At 47.3% G+C, this 22,614-nt stretch overlaps 1 protein-coding gene across 2 annotated transcripts in view; it reads left to right on the top strand.

Moving 5' to 3' along the window:
- Nucleotides 1-22,614, top strand: part of SYN3 (synapsin III) — a 447,307-nt gene that overhangs the window by 203,004 nt on the left and 221,689 nt on the right. The gene's annotated exons all lie outside the window — the stretch shown is intronic.

Below are 22,614 nucleotides of genomic sequence, written 5' to 3'. Positions count from 1 at the left end.
AATGGGGAGAGAGGCAGGAGGGGAATTCAGTATGGGGAACACATGTACATCTGTGGCAGATTCATGTCAATGTATGGAAAAACCAATACAAGATTGTGAAGTAATTAGCCTCCAGTTAAAATAAATTTATATTTTAGAAATTAATTAATTTTTTAAAAAAAGACTTGAACCTTTAACTGCTGTCTATTCAGACCCTCCAGGATTGATTGAGTACAGATAAGGCACCATGCTGAGTGCCAGGGAGTGAGAGGAAGGAGGAAGGAGGCATGAGGAAAGAGCACGGCCCTAAATGCTGAGTCTCCCAAGCTAAGTCCACTTTCTGGCTGGGTACCTCAGGCAGGACTCTAAGCAACTGGGTGTTTCAGGTCCTGGTAGTTGTAGTGCCTTATACAGTTGAAAAAACAATTGATGGAAGAAGGGAGAAAAGGAGAGACAGAGGGACAGATAGAGGGAGACAGTGAGGAAGGAAGGGAGGAAAGAAATAGAAGCAACAATATTTATAATAGTAGCCTGCTCTTAGTAAGTGTTTATTTTGTCAGGTACTGCTCAGTGCTTTACCCACATTATGTTATTTAATCTCACAGTTGCAACCCCATGACATGGTTAATACTACTATCTCCTTCTGAAGGATGAAGAAACCAAGGCATGAGAAGTTCATTAGCTTATTCAGGGTCACATGGGTGGTGAGCTGGGGGAGCCAGGATTCCGACCAGGCAGTGTCGTTTTAGTGCCCAGACTCTTAGTTGGTAGCAAAAACAGTAAATATTTGAGGTCAAGGTGTAATCCCACCCATATGCAGGGTATTTGGCGGATTATACAACTCTATGTGGTGAGGTTTCCAAGGGTGGAGATGGGGACAGAAATTTCCAGGGTTCTCAGCCAGCAATTCTCAGCTAACCCTTGGGTGGAAAATGCCAAGGTGATCAGAGACGTGAAATAGAAACCCAGTGCAGCCGACCTCAGTGTGCGGCTCAGAGGCCCCGTGGTGGTCTGATCCACTCAGGGGTGGCTCAGTCTCATGTAGTTCTACTCTGGTCACCTGTAATCTTACTCCCCAGGACACACTCCTGAGATACCCTTCTCATTTACCTCCCCGTCTCCCCAGGGCCACCTGCAGCCATGAAATCCCAACCTAGTTCAGCAAAACACAAACCAGATGCACTGTCCCACACCCGTAAGCTGACAGCTGTTTAATTGGTGTCTAGGCAGGTAGGCAAAAGAAATCAAGGGAACAGACATCGAGGGGGTCATTCAGGGCAGGGTTCCAGGTAGATTTGGTGATGCCAGGGGCAGAACACTGTGTGTGTGTGTGTGTGTGTGTGTGTGTGTGTGTGTGTCTGTGTCTGTGTCTGTGTGTGTGTGTGTGTCTGTGTGTCTGTGTGTCTGTGTGTGTCTGTGTGTCTGTGTGTGTCTGTGTCTGTGTGTGTGTGTCTGTGTCTGTGTGTGTGTCTGTGTGTGTGTGTCTGTGTCTGTGTGTGTGTGTCTGTGTGTGTGTGTCTGTGTGTGTCTGTGTGTCTGTGTCTGTGTGTGTGTGTCTGTGTGTGTGTGTGTGTCGTGTCTGACTCTTTGCAACCCCATGGACTGTAGCCCTCCAGGCTTCTCTGTCCATGGAATACTCTAGGCAAGTATACTGGCATGGGTAGCCAATCCCTTCCCCAGGGAATCTTCCCAATCCAGGGACTGAACCCAGGTCTCCCACACTGCAGGAAGAATCTTTACCATCTGAGTCACCAGGGAAGCTCATCATAGCTGCTACTGAGGATTGAAGGAATTGATATGGATAGTATCACCATTGTAATCTGCAAAGTGTGTGCAGCTGATAGCTACATTCTTCCTATTAATGCATTTCTGTGAGAGGCAGTGTGTTGTGAGGGAAAGCACATCGTGAGAATCACACAGACCTGGGTTTGCTTCCCAGCTCTGCCACAAAGCAGCTGTGTGCACTTGAGTCGCTCAGTGTACTTCCCCGTGCCAGGATTTCCTCTCCTGTGAAGTAGGGGTAGTAATGTCCACTTCAGAGGGTCTCTGGGAGATGAAATGAGATGCACCTGATTCATGGAAGGAGCTTGATGAAGAGAGTCGAGTAGTTTGGTGTCTTACATCCACAGTTCTGCACCATCGTCATTCCCTCAAGGGCAGCCTTCTCTTACCTCTGAGGCCAGATAAGAATCCGCTGTTGCAAGCTGGCACTTGTAGCAATTCTTTGTGGTATACATCACGTTTACATTTATTTGAATGATTATTTGATTCCTATCAGTCTTCCTCACTAGCAAGATATGGAGGCAGGAACAATGTCTGTCTTGGACCATCACTGTCACCCCAGTGCCTAAGACAAACCTGGCCCATAATAGGTGCTCAGTAAATGCATGTGGGGTAAATTAATGAAGGAAGTGAGTAGGAACTTAATATGTTGGTGTATTCCACTTATTTGGAAAACAGAGTTACAAGTAGGTTTTTGTTATTGGTAGTGAGGTTTCCGGAGTTCATTTCGTTCTGAAGAAATAATTAAGGCATCTTCAAGATTATCTTTAAAATAGTGTCATTCTTGTTACCAGAAGGTTTACCAGGAGCAATGGTGCAGGTGATCAGGGCCTTGTTGGTTTAGTCAGGTTCACTTGACAAACAGAACCAGGCACCAGACACCTGCTTCGAGCCCCACACCTGACACCACCCTTGGGAAAAGATAAGGAGCGGGAGGCATCTTATCAGCTGGGGTCAAGGCCATCCAGATCGGAACCTCCAGGCAGGCGGAGCTGCCCTGGCATTGTCAGGTGGCTCAGGTGTCCTTCCTGGTGTTCCTTCGCAGCCAGCACACACTCCAAAGCCCAGCTCTTTCCTCTGGTCCCCTCCTGCTGTCTGCCCTTTCCTCCTCCCTGTGCTTTTGCTGCAAAGCCCAGCCTCAAGAGCTGTCCCTGGAAAGGGGGTTGGAGCCTCACCTTCCTGGGTGAGCAGAAGGGCCTAGAATTCCACCTTAGTAGGCTAGGCAGGAGCAAACGGTCCACAGTAAGGTACACCTGCCTGAAGCTAGATTTCACCCGAGCCAAAAACTGAACATTACTCACTGTCAGAAAACATCCTCTAAACCTTTCACAAATCATCTGGGCTCTGATAAGTGCCAAGGTCAACATTTAGCCTTTCTTGTTCTCTCTGCCTCTTGGCTATCTCTTTCCTGAGACTGCGGAGACAGAAGTAGTTTGCAGGGGCGAGGCACAGCCAGACAAACAAAAGGATTTCGTTCCCTTTCTGCATTTGATTTTGGTGGGGGAGGGCAGAGAGGGGCCCAACTGCACTCTGGCAAGAGTGGACTCTCTCCGAGAAACACAGGTCCTGAACAAGCGGAAACAAAATGCTCTCAGGTCAAACATTGTATGCATAATAATTCTTAAAAACTGTAGGAAACTTTAACATTATTTTAAAAAAAACCTGAAAAAATAAAAGTGAAATTAAACTAATGTTATCCTCTTTTGCTTGCTTTTTAGTATGCTTTCTTGGGTGGAGCTACAGTTCATTGCAAACCTTGGGGGTTGCACTCCACCCATTGTAATCCCATGAGAATGTCTCCTATTCAAATATCCTCCAGTCTTTGGGTCTTGCTGGAAACAGAAGGTTGAGAAATGTGGTCTTATATGGCAGATCCTCTTTGCTTGTAGCCTCTGGCCTAAAAAACTGGAAATGAGAATGTCCTTGTCTTTCAGATGACGTGAACATTGAAAAGTTAATGCTTCTAAGAACCAAGGGTAAAAGCACAGAGTTATCTGCTTCCTGCCATATAACTTCCTGCCTTGAGATGCTGTTTATCAGTTCTTTAACCCTTCTTGACCAGCCAGGACCTGATAGGAGAAAAGCATTTTCTTCTTGGTGTAGAGCCTTCACATTTCTCTATTCCAGCAATAATTTAGTGTTGTTCACAGGTTTTAGGTGGTATCCCCATCAACTTTTTATTTTAATAGTTAACTGTAGTTAACTTAATAGTTAACTAGTACAGTAAGAAAAATTATTTGAAAAAAATTATAAAAAATATAACTAGCAAATTAGATCTACATATTCATGGATATTATTGCTTAGATAAACCCAAAACTGACACATCAATAAGAGGGGAGGAAAAAGAGTCAATCCAAGGAAAATACTAAGTATTAATAGTAAACTGTTAGGAGAAAATGGCAAAAACGAATGTGGAAAACTAATGTATGAGCTTTAAGAATGCTGCAATTATTTATTTTCTTCTCTCCCCATTAATTTGTGAGTTCTGTTAGGATAGAGACTACCTTTTATTCTTTATATCCCAAGCATTAGCATAGTACCTGACAGAAAGGAGCCCGGTATTCAGTGAAGGTGGGATGTACGGATACAAAAATGGTGAATGGAGAGATGGGCTTGACATCTTGGGCTGTGACAAACCCACAAAGGGTGAGGTCTTCCTAGAAGTGCCTTGGGAACAATGTACTTGGGAGGACTTTCCTTCCTAAACATGCTTCTGTGAGATATCAGTTGGTCAACTGAGGGTCAGGGAGGCTGCAGGCTGTGAAATCTAATGTGCCCAAGTGCTGGCTAGCTTCCCCCATCTCAGATTCTTCTCACAGACAGAATGTCTAGGTGCTTGGAGTAAAGCAGGAGCTGAGAATATCGGAATCCACAGTGAGGGCACTTCGGATGGGACACAATATCTGTGTGGCCTGGAATAGGTCACTTCTTGTCTCCTTCCCTGTAGAGTGAATTCATTACAGTGAAAGAAATTCTATGATTCTGGGAGGGGTTGGTTCTGAGTTTGAAACCTACAGGGAAGGCATAGGGGAGGAGGTACTGATAAGCTGGTGCATGACCAGATTCAGGCTTGAAGGACTGACACCTTGGTGTTCAGCCATCATCTGTGCAGTCAGCATCGTGGGTTGCCCTGGGTGGTGACATCTGTGGTCACTCCCAGCTTCAGGAGTTTTCCTGTATGTGCCTGTGTGGGGGAAGGGGTGACTTCTGCTCCTGGGGGCCTCCACTACCTTAGAACAGTGAAGGGCAGCCTCTCCATGCCTTCTAGGCAAGCAAGTTTGCTTCCACTTGGAATTCTTATGCCTCCCCTAGGACCACACTTTACAGTTTACTGAACACTATTCATGTCTTCTGTTACATCTGATCTCCAGTGGATCCCTGGATCCACTCAGGGTAGTGCAGAGTGAGGTGGTAACTAGGTTCTCTGAGCCATGTGTTATGTAAAAAAAACACCTACGGTGGGTCAGAGAGCTCACCTCAAGGTGGCCCAGAGCCACCTGTGTTCTAAGTGCAGCTCTACCATGTACCAGCTGTGTAGCCTCAGGAAAGCCAGATCTCCTCTCTGGACCACAGTTTCCTCATCTGTAAAATGGGACATTAAGAATATCTTATCTACCTCATATAGGGTTGTTGTGAATGTTGAATGGATGTTATCTGGCACATAGTAAGTGATCTATTTCACTATTAATACCTCAGGTTACTTTGATGATTTAGTGAGATAATGGGTGTATTTATTTCCCAGGGCTGTCTTAACAAAGTACCACAATCTTTGTGTCTTTAAACAACAGAAATTTATTCCCTCACGTTTCTGGAGGCCAGAAGTCAGTTTCACTGGGCTGCAATCAAGGCATCAGAAGGGCTGTGCATTCTCTGCAGGCTCTGGTAGAGAATCCCTTCCTTGCCTCTTCCAGTTTCTGGTGGCAGCCAGCATTCCTTTGCTTGTGGCTGCATCTTTATGACCTCTTCTTCCTCCATCTTCACATGGCCTTCTCCTCTGTGAGTGTGTGTGTGTGAGAGGAGAGAGAGAGAGAAAGAGAGTAATCTCTCTCTGCCTACAAAGATACTTGTAATGGCATTTAGTGTGTATTGTTAGTAACTCAGTTGTGTCCGACTCCTTGAGAGCCTGTGAACTGTAGCCCACCAGGCTCCTCTGTCCATGGAGTTCTCCAGTCAAGAATACTGGAGTGGGTAGCCGTTTCCTTATCTGCTAAATGATGGCATTTAGGGCCCACCCAACACCACAGTTCAAAAGCATCAATTCTTCAGTGCTCAGTTTTCTTTATAGTTCAACTCTTATATCCATACATGTCTATTGGAAAAACCATAGCTTTGACTAGACAGACCTTTGTTGGTACAGTTAATGTCTCTGCTTTTTAATATACTGTCTAGGTTGGTCATAGCTTTTCTTTCAAGGAGCGAGCATCTTTTAATTTAGTGGCTGAAGTCACCATCTGTAGTGATATTGGAGCCCAAAGAAATAAAGTCTGTCACTGTTTCCATTGCTTCCCCATCTATTTGCCATGAAGTGATGGGACCGGATGCCGTGATCTTTGTTTTCTGAATGTTGAGTTTTAAGCCAACTTTTTCACTGTCCTCTCTCACTTTCATCAAGAAGCTCTTTAGTTCTTATTCACTTTCTGCCATTAGCGTGGTGTCATCTGCATATCTGAGGTTACTGATATTTTTCCTGGCAATCTTGATTGCAGCCTGTGCTTCATCCAGCCTGGCATTTTATATGTGACAATATACAGCCTTTACATACTCCTTTCCCGATTTGGAACCAGTCTATTGTTTCATGTCCGGCTCTAACTGTTGCTTCTTGACCTGCATACAGATTTCTCAGGAGGCAGGTCAAGAACTGTGTTATTGGAGAAGACTCTTGAGAGTCTCTTGGACTGCAAGGAGATCCAACCTGTCCATCCTAAAGGAAATCAGTCCTGAATATTCATTGGAGGGACTGATGCTGAAGCTGAAACTCCAATACTTTGGCCACCTGATGTGAAGAACTGACTCTTGGAAAACACCCTGATTGTGGGAAAGATTAAAGGCAGGAGGAGAAGGGGATGACAGAGGATGAGATGGTTGGATGGCATCACCAACACGATGGACATGAGTCTGGGTAGGCTCCAGGAGTTGGTAATGGACAGGGAAGCCTGAGGGCTGCAATCCATCGGGTCGCAAAGAGTCGGAGACTACTGAATGATTGAACTGAACTGACGGCCCACCCAAATAATCCAGGTTAATTTCCCCATCTCAAAATCCTTAATCACAACTACAAATATTCTTTTTCCATTTCAGATGATATTTATAGGTTTCAGGAATTAGGATGTGGATATCTTTGGGGAGCCATTTTACAGCCTAGCACATGCATGGCCTTTTACAAAGTTTGCTGACCCGTGTTCTAGAAGGATAGGGAAGCCACCCCCAGACTAATCAGCTTCCACCGTCTGAGGCTGCCTTCCGGAGGCCCCTTGACTCACTTTATATCTGGCCCACACTAGGAGTCTCCATTTTGTCAAACACTTCCTAGGACTACGTATGGTTTTCCTCACCTGTGCCCTGAAAAAAAAAGTCAAATTACAGTAACATCTGCAACATTTCTGACTTTCTGGTCCCATTTTTATCTCGCCCATGGCCTAGCACTGTCCTCAGGTATAAAAAGGATGGGAAATTTTTAGCAGGGAAGTTCTGTTTTCCAGAGCAGGACTCTTTCTTCACCTTATTTTACAGGCTTGATGGCTTTTTCTGATGTCCTGGGAGGGTTTTACCTCATCCCCTCTGGCTGAAACTGCTCTCCTGATAACCTATTCCATTCTTATGCAAGCAACCATCCTTCCCACAGTGAACTGTTCTGCTCCCCGAGCCTTGTACAAACCTGGCAGCAAGCAGCAGCTCGCCAGTCCAGGTTTGATGCAGGATACAGGATGCTTGGGGCTGGTGCACTGGCTGGTGCACCTAGAGGGATGGTACAGGGAGGGAGGTGGGAGGGGAATTCAGGATGGGGAACACGTGTACACCTGTGGTGGATTCATGTTGATATATGGCAAAACCAATACAATATTGTAAAGTAAAAAAAAAAAAAGAAATATACTTTCCCTCCCCTTTCCAAGTTTGATGATGCAAATAGAGCTATGTTCATTTCCAGGTTGGTAAAAACTAGCACAAACATAGTGATAAATAAATGTTTGCTGTGGGAATGAATGTACACCACACAAACACACAAGTAATCCTCTCCAAGTAGAGTGTGCATCTTTTGGCACAAGCCACAGCTTGAAAATAAACACAGGACAGTGTTCATATTTTGGTGGGGTATTTGAAATGGCCAGTTGTGTATACTGAGTATGGACTTCAGGGTTCTGGGCACCATTGTGTCATGTGATCCTCCCCTGTGCAGAAGGCAGACAGGTGTTATTATCTCCATTTTAAAGAAGGGAGACTGGAATTCCATGGCAGTCCAGTAGTTAAGACTCTGTCCTCTCACTGCCCAAGACCTGGGCCCAATCTCTGGTCAGGGAACTAAGATTACACAAGACGTGAGGTGGCCAAATAATAAAATAAGACGGAAAACTGGGGTTCAGAATTGTCAGGTAGGTAACTGGCCTGTTATTAGAAAGACAGTAGGTAGCAGACTTGGTCCTGGAGCCCATCCCCCACCTAGTGTTTCCGCTGGCCTGGGTGAAGGCCACTGTGTAACAGAGGCAATGTGGAGGGTGCCAAGAGCCTGTCCTGGGAATTAGGAAATTGTTCTGGTGTCTTCTCTGCACTGTCAGTCAGTGAACTTTTTTCTCTCTGGTTATTCAGTTTTCAGAATTTTATCATCCGTGTCACAGACAACTTCAGGAGGCCAGGATGATTACATAAAATAGTTTTTAAAAATAATAGTAATGGCTACCATTTCACTGGCCACTTGCTATGAGCCAGGCACTATTCTGTGTGCTTTACATGGATTAATTCATTTTATCCTCGTAGCATCCTTATGAGTACTCTTACAGTAGCCACTTTATAGAGGAGAAAACTGAGACAGAACAGTTAAGAACCTTGATTCGGGCCACACACCTATTGGTTGGGGAATATGTCGTGACAGGAATAAGGATGTTGCTATAGAATGCAGGTAGATAAGGAGAGGTTTCTCCAATGGTGTGGACACAGGAATAAAGATAAGAGAGAGAACCATGTGGCAATGTGGGAGAAGAGTTTTCAGAGCAAGGGAATATCGAGTGGAAAGGACTGAGATGGGAGCATCCTTGGTGTGTCCAAGGAGTAGCCAGTGAGCAGTGGGGGTGGGAGGAGATGAGGTCAGAGATGGGATAGGTGGGGGAGGGGCAGACTGTGTAGGACTTTATAGCTCATGGAATTTCGTTTTTATTCAGAGTGACTTGGCTTGGCTCTGAGCAGAAGAGTGCCACTTGACTCACATTTGAAAGGATTATTTTATCTGCCATGAGGAAGAGAAGAAGGGAGGCTGATGGGGGCAAGAGCAGAAACAATGAGTAGATGGAGGAGAGTGCAGTAATCCCGAAGGGAAATGATGATAACTTGGACCAAGGTAGACGTGGTAAAATATGGTCAGCTCTGATTTTGTTATGAAGGTGTGGGTGGCAGAATTATTCAGTAGATTGGATGTGGAGTATAAGAGAAAGAGGAAAGTCAAGGGTAACACCAAGACTTTGGGGCTGATCAAATAAAAGGAGTTGCCATTAACTAAGACAGGAAAGTCTGCCAATGAATCAGCGAGAGTTTGGCTGTCAGCATATTTAACTAGCAGTGCCTGTCAGGCATCCTAGTGGAGCTGTTGAATAGGCCACTGAATGTGGGGTAGAGAGTGAGGGAGAGATCTAGGGGTACAAATTTGGGGAATCGTCAGTACATAGATGATGTTTAAAGTCGTGAGACTAAGATCACCATGGGAGGGAGTGTGGATAGAGAAAAGCCTAGACCAGAGTGCTTCAAAATTATCCGCCTGCAATGCAGGAGACGCCAGTTCGATTCCTGGGTTGGGAAGATCCTCTGGAGAAGGGATAGGCTACCCACTCCAGTATTCTTGGGCTTCCCTTGTGGCTCAGGTTGTAAAGAATCCACCTGAAAAGTGGGAGACCTGGGTTCGATCTCTGGGTTGGGAAGATCCTCTGGAAAAGGGAAAGGCTACCCACTCCAGTATTCTGGCCTGGAGAATTCCATGGACTACATAGTCTCTGGAGTTGCAAAGAGTTGGACACAACTGAATGGCTTTCACTTTTCAGAGTGTTTCAAAATTTAGAGGTCAGGACAATGAAGAGTAATCAGTGAAGGTGACTGAGATCAAACAGTTGGTGAAAATCAAGAATAGTGTCCCAGACAACAGATGAGGGGAAAGTTTTTCAAGGAGGTGGCATGAACAACTATGTCAAGTACAGCTGTTTGATACAGTAAAATGAGAGCTGAAATTTGATCATTGTGTTTAGCAATATGGAGCTCATACAACACCTTGACAAGTGGAGAGGTGGAAATGAGTTCAAGAAAGATTGGAAGAGAAGTTGAGCTCAGGAGTGTAGACTTTTTGCTGTAAAGATGATTAGAACGATTGGAGGATAACGACTGGAGGTAAGTGGAGGATAATATGGAGTCAAGAAAGGTTTTCTTAAGGGAGGTATTGCAATAATGTTTGAATGATAAGGGGAATGATCCAATAGTTAAATAAAAGTTGATGTAGGAGAGAAAGGAAAACTTGGTAAGGCAGTATCCTAAAATTGGTGGGGAAAAGGTGATAGCTACACAAACTGGAAGGGTTCCCATGGGTAGAAACAGTTCATTCAAAGGAACAAGAGGGAAGGCACAGTTTACGTGCTAGAAGGTGATGGAAAGTGGTAAATGTGGTGGTGGGAGCTTGGGCATATCTCTTTTGATTGCTTCTGATATTTTTGATAAAATATGAAGCTAGGTTATCATCACTGACAATCTAGAGGGGCAGGAAATAGTAAAAGTATTAGAATAAAGGATAAAATATTAAATATTTGCCTAGAAGTATGAGAGAGTGAATGGATCAGGGAAGTATAATATGAGGACAGAGCTTCAGGTGCGTCCTGAAGTTAACAGTCAAATTTTTCTCCAGTCACGTTCAGACGTGGTATGTTCTGACCACCTTTGCAGCTGAGAGCAAGATAAGGTGAGACAGGGTGACATTTGTCGTGGGAAGGCGAGATCGATTTTGAACGTGTGTTAGCGGTGAAGAAATTAGTTTTCTACAGACACCCAACCATCTATCAGAATCACATAGCTAAATCATGTGTTTTAGTGTAAATATATTTACTTCTGTGATCTGGGAACATAGCCCAGTCCGCACATCATTTGGCTGGAAGCTGTCTATTGTTACCCATTGTCAACTAGAGCAGACCTCTGAAGGAAGGGGTCTGATAAAACTAATGAGTTTTTTTGAGGAAGAATACATTAAAGCATATCTGGGAGTCTTAATCTGGGCAACTAGAGGAAAGCATCATGACAAAAGTGAGAAATCCCCAGGGAAGCAGGGATATAAACCCAAGACAAAATCAGGTAACTTTACAGAACAATATTGCATAAGGGTGGGACTGGCTGCACGTCACACTGGGCATGGCCTTCTGAGCTTCAGAGACCTGGGCTCAAATCTTGCTCAGACCTTGGCTCTCCTTCACTGTGAGACCTGAGAAAATGATTCCACTTCTCAAAGCATCAGCTTCCTCATCTTTAAATGAGAATGATAACACAGCCCTTGCAGAGCTTCTGTGAGTTTCACGTGCATTCAGCAGGTTGTTGCGGAGGGTCCACTACCGGGTACCTGGCTTTGTTTCCAGGGATGGGGGTTCCTTGGTAAAGAAAACATTCGTGTTTTTCCCTTCCGGAACTTCCCCTCTAGATGATCATGAGCAAGGATATTGTAAGCACAGAGCCTGGGGCATGGGAAGCACAAAAGTGCTCAGTAGATGTCACTTCCACCCTGTCCCTTCCTCAAGTGGCTTCCACAAAGACTCTTCTCCCACTCCGATTTCCCAGCCTCCCTCCCCTTGGTCTCCGGAACTGGGTGGCTCTGAGTAGCTCCCTTCACCCCAGTCTCCACACCACAAAAGTACAACCTTCCTCAACTTTCAGCAAAAATCCTTGAGAATCAAGTTCTCCCATCTGCATGCAAAGCTGGAGGAAGAAACCGAGTGCTTGGACCCCCAGGTTCCGGGACAGGAGTCCAGCCCAGCTCATTATGGATCATCACTAGAGGACCTCTGGCCCTCAGGACCTTCTTCTCAGGCTTGTGTTGGATGCGTGAGCTCAAACTTGGAAATACAGGATCACACGCTCAGTAGTGAGCCACCCAATCTTTGTATCTGTGCAAAGGGGTGCAGAACCCTCCAGGTTCCCCTACACCCCTTCCCCAAGCCCCTTTCCAGGTGTTTCCCCTCATCAGCAAACCTGTGCTCCCTCTCACATGTCGGTGCTCCCAGGGGGCCTTTCCCGCCTTTGGGGCTCCCTTCTCACCATGTGACCCTCCTCCGCTGTCACCGTTTTGCCTGGATAGGCTGGTCATTTTCTCGTTATCGTCATCACCCCAGACCCACATTTGTCCTCTGCTTTCCTGTTTCCAGTTAAACCACGTGCTATCAGGAATCCCAGGTCACACTGTTCTGTGGTCGCCAGAGAGGAAAATGACAGCAGTGGGTGGAGGGGGGATTCCCACTGAGCAGCCTCGTGGACTTGGCCGGAGATATGCTGGGGGTGGGTTGAAAGCTGTGGAGACCCTGGGGGCAGATGGCGTGGGCGGGCGAAGTTTGTGGCGGGTGCACTTTCCTTCCTTGCCTTGTGCTTTCCTTTCACAGCTGCAGTTCCTCAGAGCCCTAACATTCCAGAGCTAATTTTAGGTTCTTGGGACTGGCTTGTTCTAAGTGACCCCGGCCCCCGCCTTTCCCCTCCGCCCAGCATATTCATTCCGGCCTCTGGCTCACACAATCCACCCTGACTCGGGGGCTCTCTGGCTTTCACTCAAATCAGAGAGGAGTAATTGTGACCCAGGTCCCCCCACCAGCTTAAAGACCCTCAGGAAGCAGGAAACTGAATAGAGGGGGCGTGGGATGGGAATCCTGCAAAGACAAAAGAGGGTGGGAGAGGGGGAGACACTTCCTGCCTCCGCAATAAGGAGATAGCGTTTATGGCATCAGTCGTGAGCTCACAACCTTCTCAGAGCCTTGGAGAGAAGGACTAGAAGGAAGGATGAAGGAGCAGGAATGTGAATGAAGACAGATTGGTGGATGCCTGTAGTCTCTCCACTCCCCCCACCACCTGACTCAATATTTGTACAGCACGTGAACCTGAGCCTACCTACAAGAGTGGCCAAGGTCAGAGTCTCATTGGGTTCTCCAATCACAAAGTAGATCTTTAAGTTGGAAGAGAGAGATGTCATTTTCTCCGTGTGTCTAACTCCACAGCAGGGAGAACCAAGGCCCAGAGACAGAAGTGACTTCCCCAAGGTTGGATCTGAATTTGAGGTTATGTGCAGCCAGAGCTAGACTGAGACTAGACTAGAATTGGGCCTTCTGGCCTCCAACTCAGAGTTCCTTCAGCTAGGGTTCTGGTTCGTTTCTGTCATTTGAGAGCAGGTTGCCACATCCTTCATCCCCATCAGCACCATCAGGTGCCTCCCTCCCAAACGTGCTTCCTCAGCACAGCCTTTGCCTGCTCTTTACAGAGGTGAAGTGGAAACTCAGAGAGGAAGTGAGCTCCATGGGGAATGATCCAGCCACCTGCCATGGGCCGGGACAGGGATCCATGAGCAACTTACGGAGAAAAAGGGAAATTGTTTCTGTGCTCACTTCTTGTCTCTGCCAGTTTATCAGGAAAGCTGATTAAGAACTGAGTCTTCTAAAAGATTGCCACTGGGGAAGAACCTTCCAGTGGCTTCATGAGGACCTCCCGGTCTCCCAGCCACTGGTGACTCCAGTCACTTCTCCTGATGTCCTGGATCTCCAGGCAGTACCACAGGGCTAACAGCCTGCAGACAGACTGCCTGGATTTGAGTCCCTGCTCTTCATCAGTTTCCACACCTGAAAAATGGGAGTAAAGAGTATAGGGCTCTCGTGAAAATTGAATGAGTTCACGTGATCTATGCAATGTAAAAATTCATCAAACAGTACTCATAAGGTTAGAGCATTTTATTAATTTACTGTATGTATGTTATATATAAAAAGGTTAAATAAGTTCATTCAGTTAAATTAGTACATAATTTAAAACTCTTAGTGTCTAGCACATGATACTTACTGTTATTTTAACTATTATTTAACTCTGGTCTCTCTAAGGACCAACCTTGCTAAGGTTCTGTTCCAGACCCTGTGTCAATAAAGTGACTATTGAAATAAAGCAACTCACACAAATTTTTAATTTAAACTAGTTTTTTTTAAATTTTAATTTTTACTTTATTTTGCTTTACAATACTGTATTGGTTTTGGCACACACTGACATGAATCAGCCCCGGGTGTACATGAGTTCCCAATCCGGAACCCCCCTCCCACCCCCCACCCCTAGTTTAGTGCATATAAGAGTTATATTTCTAGTATATTGTAGTGTACTATGTGCAATAATGGCATTATATCTTAAAAAAAGCTCTGTACTTATATTAATTAAAACAATATTTTATTGGTGAAAAATGCTAACTGTTATCTCAACCTCCATCAAGTCATAATCTTTTTGCTGGTGGAGGGTCTTGCCTTAGTGGTGGCTGCAGACGATAAGGGTGGTGGTTACTGAAGTGACAGCAACTTCTTACGAAAAGACTACAAAGAAATTTGCCCCATCAATTGACTCTTCCTTTACTTGAACACTAAAGAGGCCATTGCAGGGTTATTAACTGCCCTAATTTCAGTAGTGTTGTGTCTCAGAATAGGGAGGCACAGCAGGGAAGGACAGAGATGAGGGAATGGCTGGTCAGTGGAGTAGTCAGAACACCCACAGCATTTATTAAGTTCACCATCTTATATGGTTAAGTATTTGTGTGTACATGCGTGCTCAGGTGCTTCAGTTGTACCTGACTCTTTGCGACCCTATAGACTGTAGGCTGCTAAGTCCCTGTGTCCATGGGATTCTCCAGACAAAAATACTAGAGTGGGTTGCCATGCCTTCCTCCAGGGGACCTTCCTGACCCAGGATTAAACCCACGTCTCCTGCATTGCAGGAGAATTCTTTACCCACTTAGACTCCTGGGAAGCCCATGTTTGTAATATGCAGTGTCCCAAAATAATTATAATAATAACATCAAAGATCACCAATCACAGATCACCATACAGATACAATTATTGTAGAGATTACCAAATGTAACACAGAAACATAAAATGATCAAATGGAAAAAATCGGGTTGATAGATCTGCTCAACCCAGAGTTGCCACAAACCTTCAATTCGTAAAAGATACTCTATCTGGAAGTGCAATAAACGAGGTGTGCCTGTAATGATTATCTCCTGTTTACCTGATGCTTTCCAGTTTAGCAGGCACTTTCCCACACTTTCTCTCCATTTCAGTTATCACAGCAATGCTTTAAGATGGCTGTTCTCTCCCACTTTATGGATGGGGAAGCTGAGGCTCCAGAGACAGAGTTGACCTACCCTAGGTCAGCCAGTACGTGCAGAACTGGGGCATGCCCATGTGACTCTCAGGCAAGGGCTTTTACCCTACCTTGATCTGCCCGTCACCAACTACGTTCTCATATCCTACCCGACTTCCTAGTTGGACAGCAGGTCCCTGACCCTGGTGCTGTCTCTGTCCTTAGGGAAGTGACCTGCGCAGGGTCCCACGGCTTAACACGCCAAAGCCGAAACAGAATCCACATCTCATGAATTTCCAGTCTGACACTATTTCCTCCACAACCTTTTATCTTATTGGCCTGTTTCCAATTTAGATGCATTATTACAAAGAGAAGGAGTTTAGTGTTTGTTTTCCCCACTGAATTAAAAGAACCAAGCCCATTGCATCAGGAATTATAATACATCACCGCCTGAGGACACAGGGCATGAAGGTTCAATCCATATACCACAGCTACCACCAGAGAGCCAGGTCATCTCTCTTCCACCATAGAGTTCAAACCCCTGCCTCATTTCTTCCTCAGGAAAATGGCTTGCCACAATGAGGTGGGGAAAACCGATGCTGAGACACCCATCCAGGCCCTTGCTGTGGAGAACAGGCATGGGGGCAGCTGCTGAGTCCATACTCCAGCTGTGTGCACCCTTCAGAAGCCCCGCAGGACTCTGCGTCCTGGTCCTCCTCTCCCCTCACTCCTGCCCTGAGAGTCTCCTAATACAGTTATTTTAAGGAAAGTTCCACAAGGCAAAACCTCACAGGGACTCTGATGTTTGAGGGTTTGGTTCTTCCTGCCTCCCACTGGAGACAGGTTTTGAGGCTGTTTCGCTGAATCACTTGGCAAAAAGTAAATAAATAAATGGAGGAAGGAAACCTTGCTTAAAAGGAATTCTGTTGCCTCCCAAAAAACAAAGCAGCTGTCATCACCAAAGGAATCCGCAGGACTTGACCTCTCTGGGACTCTGCTTCAGTTCATTCTGGGGCACCCTCCCCCCAACCCCTGCCCAGAGAGGAGCCCATCCAGCTCTCTGCAATGTGCTCAAAACTGGGCTGCCCACTCTCCCAGGCAAATTAGCTGTGTACCGCAGGTTCTGGTGGCCCAACCTGGCTGCTGTTCGCTGCCCTTCTCCCCTCAAGGTAGAAGAAGAACCCAGGAGTGACCTCTCCCTGGGGCTTGACATCCTGTGAATGTCCTGCCTTCCTTTGGGGTCCCTGCCACCTTCGGTTACTTGTGAACATGGCTGCCACCAGCCACCCCTTGCCTCTCCTTCATATGTCATTACTCTCCTGGGCTTCTGTCCTCCTTAAAAATAAAAAGACACAGCGCTGTAGACCATCAGCTAGTCTAATCCTCTCATCTTACCCTCGTGGAGACTGAGGCCAGGAGAGCATCAGCAACTGATCCTGGGTCACATGGCACCTTTGTAAAGAGTCAAGGCTAGCACTGAGCACCGAGATTCTGTGGCCGCAACTTCCAGAGGCTGGTAGCAGCCACCGTCCTGTGGATGGCAGAGCTGGCTGAGCCTGCTTGGGCCCTGGGAGCTCCCTCATCTACAGTGCAAGGGCAGGGAAATAGGAAATCGGGAGAAACATTCAGGGAGACCCCTGGCAGCCGCCTGACCAGTTTGAAGTCTGGTCCATCACTGTGGGTTAGAGTCTTCTTAAAGCATCTCATAGAGCATTTCTTTTGTCCTGCCTCAAATCCTTCCGTCACCCCAGGCCTTGTCCACTCGCAGCGTCCCTGGCACTCGAGGCCTCTGACATTTTTCCCATCTCCTCTCCTTACCTGTGTTAACCCTGCCCTCTGAAATGTGGTGAGGAGTAGAGCAGGCACACCCGGTGCTTGGTGAATGCCTGGAGCCTAAGGGATGGGGGGTTGGGGTGGACATGCCCATGGGTGCCCAACTCATGCCTCGGTCGGCCTCCCCATCTGTGGTAGAAGGAAGGCCCAGCTGGAGAGGCACTGTCCCACACTTCCTCCGAGACCCTGGACAAAGTGCTCGCTGTCTCTCAAACCCCATTCCCTCCCCTTACCTGGCATAGTTCAGGGAAGAGTAAAGCTCTGGCACATAGGTATCCAGTGGATATTCACTCTTCCCCTCACCTGGAGCAGGCAGAAGAGCAGCATGCACGTAGAGAGAGCTCTCTCCTGGGATGCTTGGACTCTAGTGCAAGACTCAGGGCTGTGTGAGGTGCTGGCAGGTGGCGGGCAGACAAGCAGGCCAGCGCGGGCGGGAGCATCCCTCCACCACCAGCCGTCTAGACAAGGGCCTCAGAATTGCCTCGTCTCCAGGTTAGGAGGAGCCACCTGTCTGAAAGGTCAAGTAGTCTCATCAGAGGCTGATTTGAAAACACTCTTCTGTTAGCTTTTCCATGAAACAGTTTCATCCCAGCCCCATTGCCCAGGATGGCCACTTCCACTGTCAGCTTTGTTGGTGAGTTCACTCTGTGTGTCCCCGCTCTTCCATATTTAGTCTCACTGAATCCTCCCAAGAGCCCTTTAAGTGACCACCACTTTGCTGTGAGGGAATAGAGGATTGAGAAGGTTAAGTCATTTCCCCAAGGCCACCCTGTGATAATTTCATCTCACAGCTATTTGTTGAGCACCTACTCTATGCCAGGTAGGCTTGGAAATACAGCAGTAAGCAAAGTAACCTGGATTCCCAGCTGACTCTGGGCCTCTCCTCCCTCCTCTTAGTGCTGCCTCTTCCATCTAGAAGCTACGACTAAATACAGGGCTTGAATAACTTAGAAAGATATTGAGAAGTTAGGATATAATCTTTTTGAGTAAAGCTTAAAACTTCTTTGGGCTTCCCTGGTGACTCAGGCGGTAAAAAATCCACCTGCAATGCAGGAGACCTGCGTTTGATCCCTGGTGGGAAGATCCCCTGGAGAAAGCTACCTACTCCAGTATTCTGGCCTGGAGAATTCCATGGACAGAGGAGACTGGTGGGCTATGTCCCTGGGGTCACAAAGAGTCGGACACGACTGAGTGACTTTCGCTTTTTTAAGAATTTCTACCAGTGAGTGGTTCCTCATGGGAGCAGCACTGCCCCTCGGGGTGCAGGTTGGAAACTGATGGGAGGACTTCTGGTTGTCGTCACAAGCACTGGGTGCTGTGAGTACTTAGTGGGAGGCTCAGGGATGCGCACAGGACGATTCTGCATGGCTGAGCGCTGTCCCCACCACCAGGCACTAGAAAGGTGAAAGCCCAGTTATAATTAGCCAAAGCATAGAACCTAACTGCACATTCAGTTCACACACAAAGCATTTAGATGGGGAGCAGTTTCAACAAATACCCGCCTCTCTTACTTACTCACCACCTCCCATCTCTTTAGGACTTCCCTGGTGGCTGAGATGGTTAAGAATCCGCTTGCAACGCTGGAGACCTGGGCTCGATTCCTGGGTTGGAAAGATCCCCTGGAGAAGGGAAAGGCTACCCACTCCAGTATTCTGGCCTGAAGAATTCCATGGACTGTATGTATCGTCCATGGGGTCGCAGAGTCAAACTCAATTGAGCGACTTTCACTTACTTACTTACTCCCCTCCAAAAGGCACTCACCATATAAATTAAGGGAAGACTGCAGTTTGGGTTTTTTTTTAACCTTACCAAGAATAGTTTCAGGAAATCATGTCAGCTTCCCTGGTTGCTCAGTGGTAAAGAATCTGCCTGCCAGTGCAGGAAACATGGGTTCAATCCCTTGTCTGGGAAGATCTGGCATGCCACAGGACAACTAAGCCCGTGTGCCACACCTATTGAGCCTGCGCTCTCGAGCAGGGAGCCACAGCTACTGAGCCCACACTCTGCAACTGCCGAAGACCTTGCATCCTGGCGCCTGCTCTCTCGAGCAGGGAGCCTCAGCTACTGAGCCCACACTCTGCAAGTGCTGAAGACCGCGCATCCTGGCGCCTGTGCTCTCAAGCAGGGAACCCCAGCTGCTGAGCCCACACTCTGCAACTGCCAAAGACAACACATCCTGGTGCCTGCGCTCTCGAGCAGGGAGCCACAGCTACTGAGCCCACACTCTGCAAGTGCTGAAGACCGCGCATCCTGGCACCTGTGCTCTGCAACAAGAGAAGCCGTTGCAGTGAGAAACCTGCACACTGCAACTAGAGGGTAGCCCCACTCGCCGTAACTAGAGAAAAGCCTGCACATCAACGAAGACCCAGATCAGCCAAAAATGAAGTAAATAAATAATAATTGAAGTTATTAAAAAAATGAAATCATGTCACCCATGGTGACCTTACTCCTGACCTTTGAGTTGCTAATGAAACATCTGAATCAATCCACATTTGTAACTTGAGTTCATGGTGATTCTGTGCAAGCATCAGACTGTTTCATTCTATCTCTTGATGTAGTCATGAGTGAATACTTACAAATGAAAATACATTATTTTATTATAAATTATTTTATTTACTTTTATTATAAATTTGATTTCTTCTTAACATTTCATTTAGGGCACCCTGTTATTTTTTTGGAATTGTGTATGTAGGTTAACTGTGAATTTTATTTCAACATGGTACAAAGGGCACTATAAGATATGTGTTATGGAAAGGGGCATTGGGTATGAGAAGGTGGGAGTGGGGTGGGGTCACTGCCATAGGTGAAAGGTCGCCAGCAGCAGAAGGGCGGGGAGCTCTTCCTCGTCGCTGTGCTCAAACAGAGTGGAAGCTGTGCTTGTAGGACTTGGAGAAGAGGTGGGGCATGATTTCCTGGCCCAAAGAGCAGTTCGTCACTAGACTAGATAGTTGATTGGAACGAGCATTGAGGTTGGCATCAAAAAATGTGAATATGAATCTTGATCCTGCCACTTCTGACACTGAAGCCGGGCAAAACCTCCCTGGCCTTTGTTCCTTCATGGTAAACAGAGCACCTTGTCTCAGAATGCAGGGATCTTGTGGTGTAACGTCCCTTGGTGCTAGGGTCAGTCTCCAGGGTTCTCAAGATTCCTTGTGCTGCTCGACCAGCCAATGCAGTGAGTCTGGAGGCAGGAGGGCGGAAATGATAAGAGCATCCACCTTGTTTGAACCTGGGTGTGCCACCTAGGAAAGGTCATTTTCCTTCTCTGAGCCTTAGTTTTAGCCTCAGCAAAGTGGTAATTAGAACAGCCCTACCTTGATAAAGGTTATGGTAACATTTGGGATTTAACAAGATAGCGTCTGCAAAAAGTACTGGAACTCAGTAAGTATCCATAAATGTTAGAGGTTAGTTCTCTTTCTCCAAAAACTCCACCTCCCCACAACTCCCCAGACCAGTTCCTGACCTCTGTCCCTTGATTCCAGAGCCAGGCTGGAGGAAGGAAGGAAGTGGAGTCGTGCTCTGACTTGTCCTGGAACAGTGAGCAGAGGTTACAAGTACTCCTACACTGGGGAGTTTCCTCCTCCTTCTCTGGCCAGCTGTAGGGTCTCTGGGGAGCAAAGTGACTAAGATGGGGAGAATTTCTGGACTCCTCCATGTCCCTGGCCTTAGGCCTTGCCACTGGGAAAAGCAGAGAAAAGTGGTGTCTCAGCCTGGAGATTCTGCACAAGGGTTTGGCTCACGGTCCATGGAGACTCTCACCTTCCCTTTCAGCGTCAGGGTGTGGAACTGTATGGTATGTTCAGGAGCATTTGAGAACTCACTGCAGTTCATAATGAGGATCCCAGTGAAGGGTAGGGGGAGCCAATGGAAAAGCCTGTTTGCCTTGCTTGGCCCAGATCTTCAGGTAGCAGGTGGTCCACAGCTGCAGAGGATGGCCTGAGTGGCCTTGGGAATGTTCAGTAGCGAGGATCAGGTGAACAACCACGGTATGGGGAACTGAGAGGAAGCACAGGCACCTGCCGCAGGACAGCTTCTCCCACAGCGCCCCCTACAGGGGGCCTTTGGCAGCAAGGCCACGGGACCCAAGCTCCTCCATATCCAAGCATTTCTAGAAGTCTTGTTCACACCAAGATGTGAGTGATTCAGGCTCTTCCAGAAGCCATTTCCAACAGGCAGCAGATCTTTCTTGCAGGGGAGTGGTTTGCCAACGATGCCCACTGAGGTTGGCATCATGAGCATCTCAGGGCAAGGGGAGGTTGAGCAGACAGGCTGTGGACCACCCGGAGCAGCACTGTGTTGGACACCAGACACTTGGACCTGCAGAAACACAATCTCACAGGGACCCATCTCCCAGTGAAGACCAATAGTCGGAGAGTGGCATGAGCCACTCCATCCATGGACATGAACCAAAGTGTCTGGGGTGAAAGGGGGTGGGGAGCAGAAAAGGCCTTCCAGAGAATTGGAGGCTTGAGAAGAGTCTTGAGCATGGAAAGAGGATCAGCTGGAGAAGAGGGTAGAGGGCCTTCTAGGCTGAGTGAGCAATTCATGCAAAGCCTCAGAGGTGTGGACTGCAACCACAGCCCAGGGGCTTCAGGAGCTTGTGGGAAAATAGAAAGATGAAAAGAACTGCTATGGAGTCAGACACACCTGTGTTCAAATCACCACTCTGCCCCCTGCAGCCCATCACCCTATCTGAGCTTCAGGTTTTCATCTGTAAACTGGGAGTAATTCCTCACTAGAACGTCAGCTTTGTGAGAGCAGGCAACCTGTGTCTCTTGTTTTTTTTCCTACAAGCCAAAGTTTGGAACAATGCCAAACAGGTCATCCCCTGATCTGGATTTCCTGAATGGGTGGTTGGATGAAGAACAGTGTATGTGAAGTCTCTGGCAAAAAGCAGATGCTACTGAATCAAGATGCTTTAGAAGCACAGGGTTCATAGTTCAGGGGATTCTACAGACGAGAACGGTATGGTGAGGACCTTGGATGTCAGAAATGAAGGCTTTTCCTGTAAGCAGTGGAGAGCAATGAAGGCCTCTGATGAGCCCATGAGTCACTGCTGCCCCCCGACCCCTGTGCTGGAGCCAGCCCTCCTGAGACCCCTCCCTGGGAAGCTCCCTACGTGTTGTTGTCACAGGGCAGTCAAGGTCTTCCCAGGAGGCCCCTGGAGACAGCGTGAGTCAAAAATTGGGAATTTCTGGAGATGACCAGATGTCAACCCTTGGGGCTGGTCCTGGGGCTGGGAAATAGCACCTGCCTGACTTGAAGTCATGGGGTCAGCATCCACAGAACCACAGGACTCATGAGCATTGACCCTTCATGCCCCCTGGCCTCGTCATCCAGCCAGGCCCTAGTAGCTGCTTCGCTCTGAGGAGAGGAGGGCTCAGGCTGACAGGGGGCAGGGCAGTGCTCTGTCACGCGGGTCTTACTCAGGGGCCCCGAGGCTCCACTTGGCCCCTTGGTGGTAGTAGCAGCAGTTGTTGCAGTGGTGCT

Source organism: Capricornis sumatraensis, chromosome 4 (genome assembly GCF_032405125.1).
Source record: "Capricornis sumatraensis isolate serow.1 chromosome 4, serow.2, whole genome shotgun sequence".
NCBI classification, from domain to species: Eukaryota; Metazoa; Chordata; class Mammalia; order Artiodactyla; family Bovidae; genus Capricornis; species Capricornis sumatraensis.
Note: the sequence above shows the minus strand (reverse complement) of the source record. Positions and strands in the feature narration are given on the sequence as shown.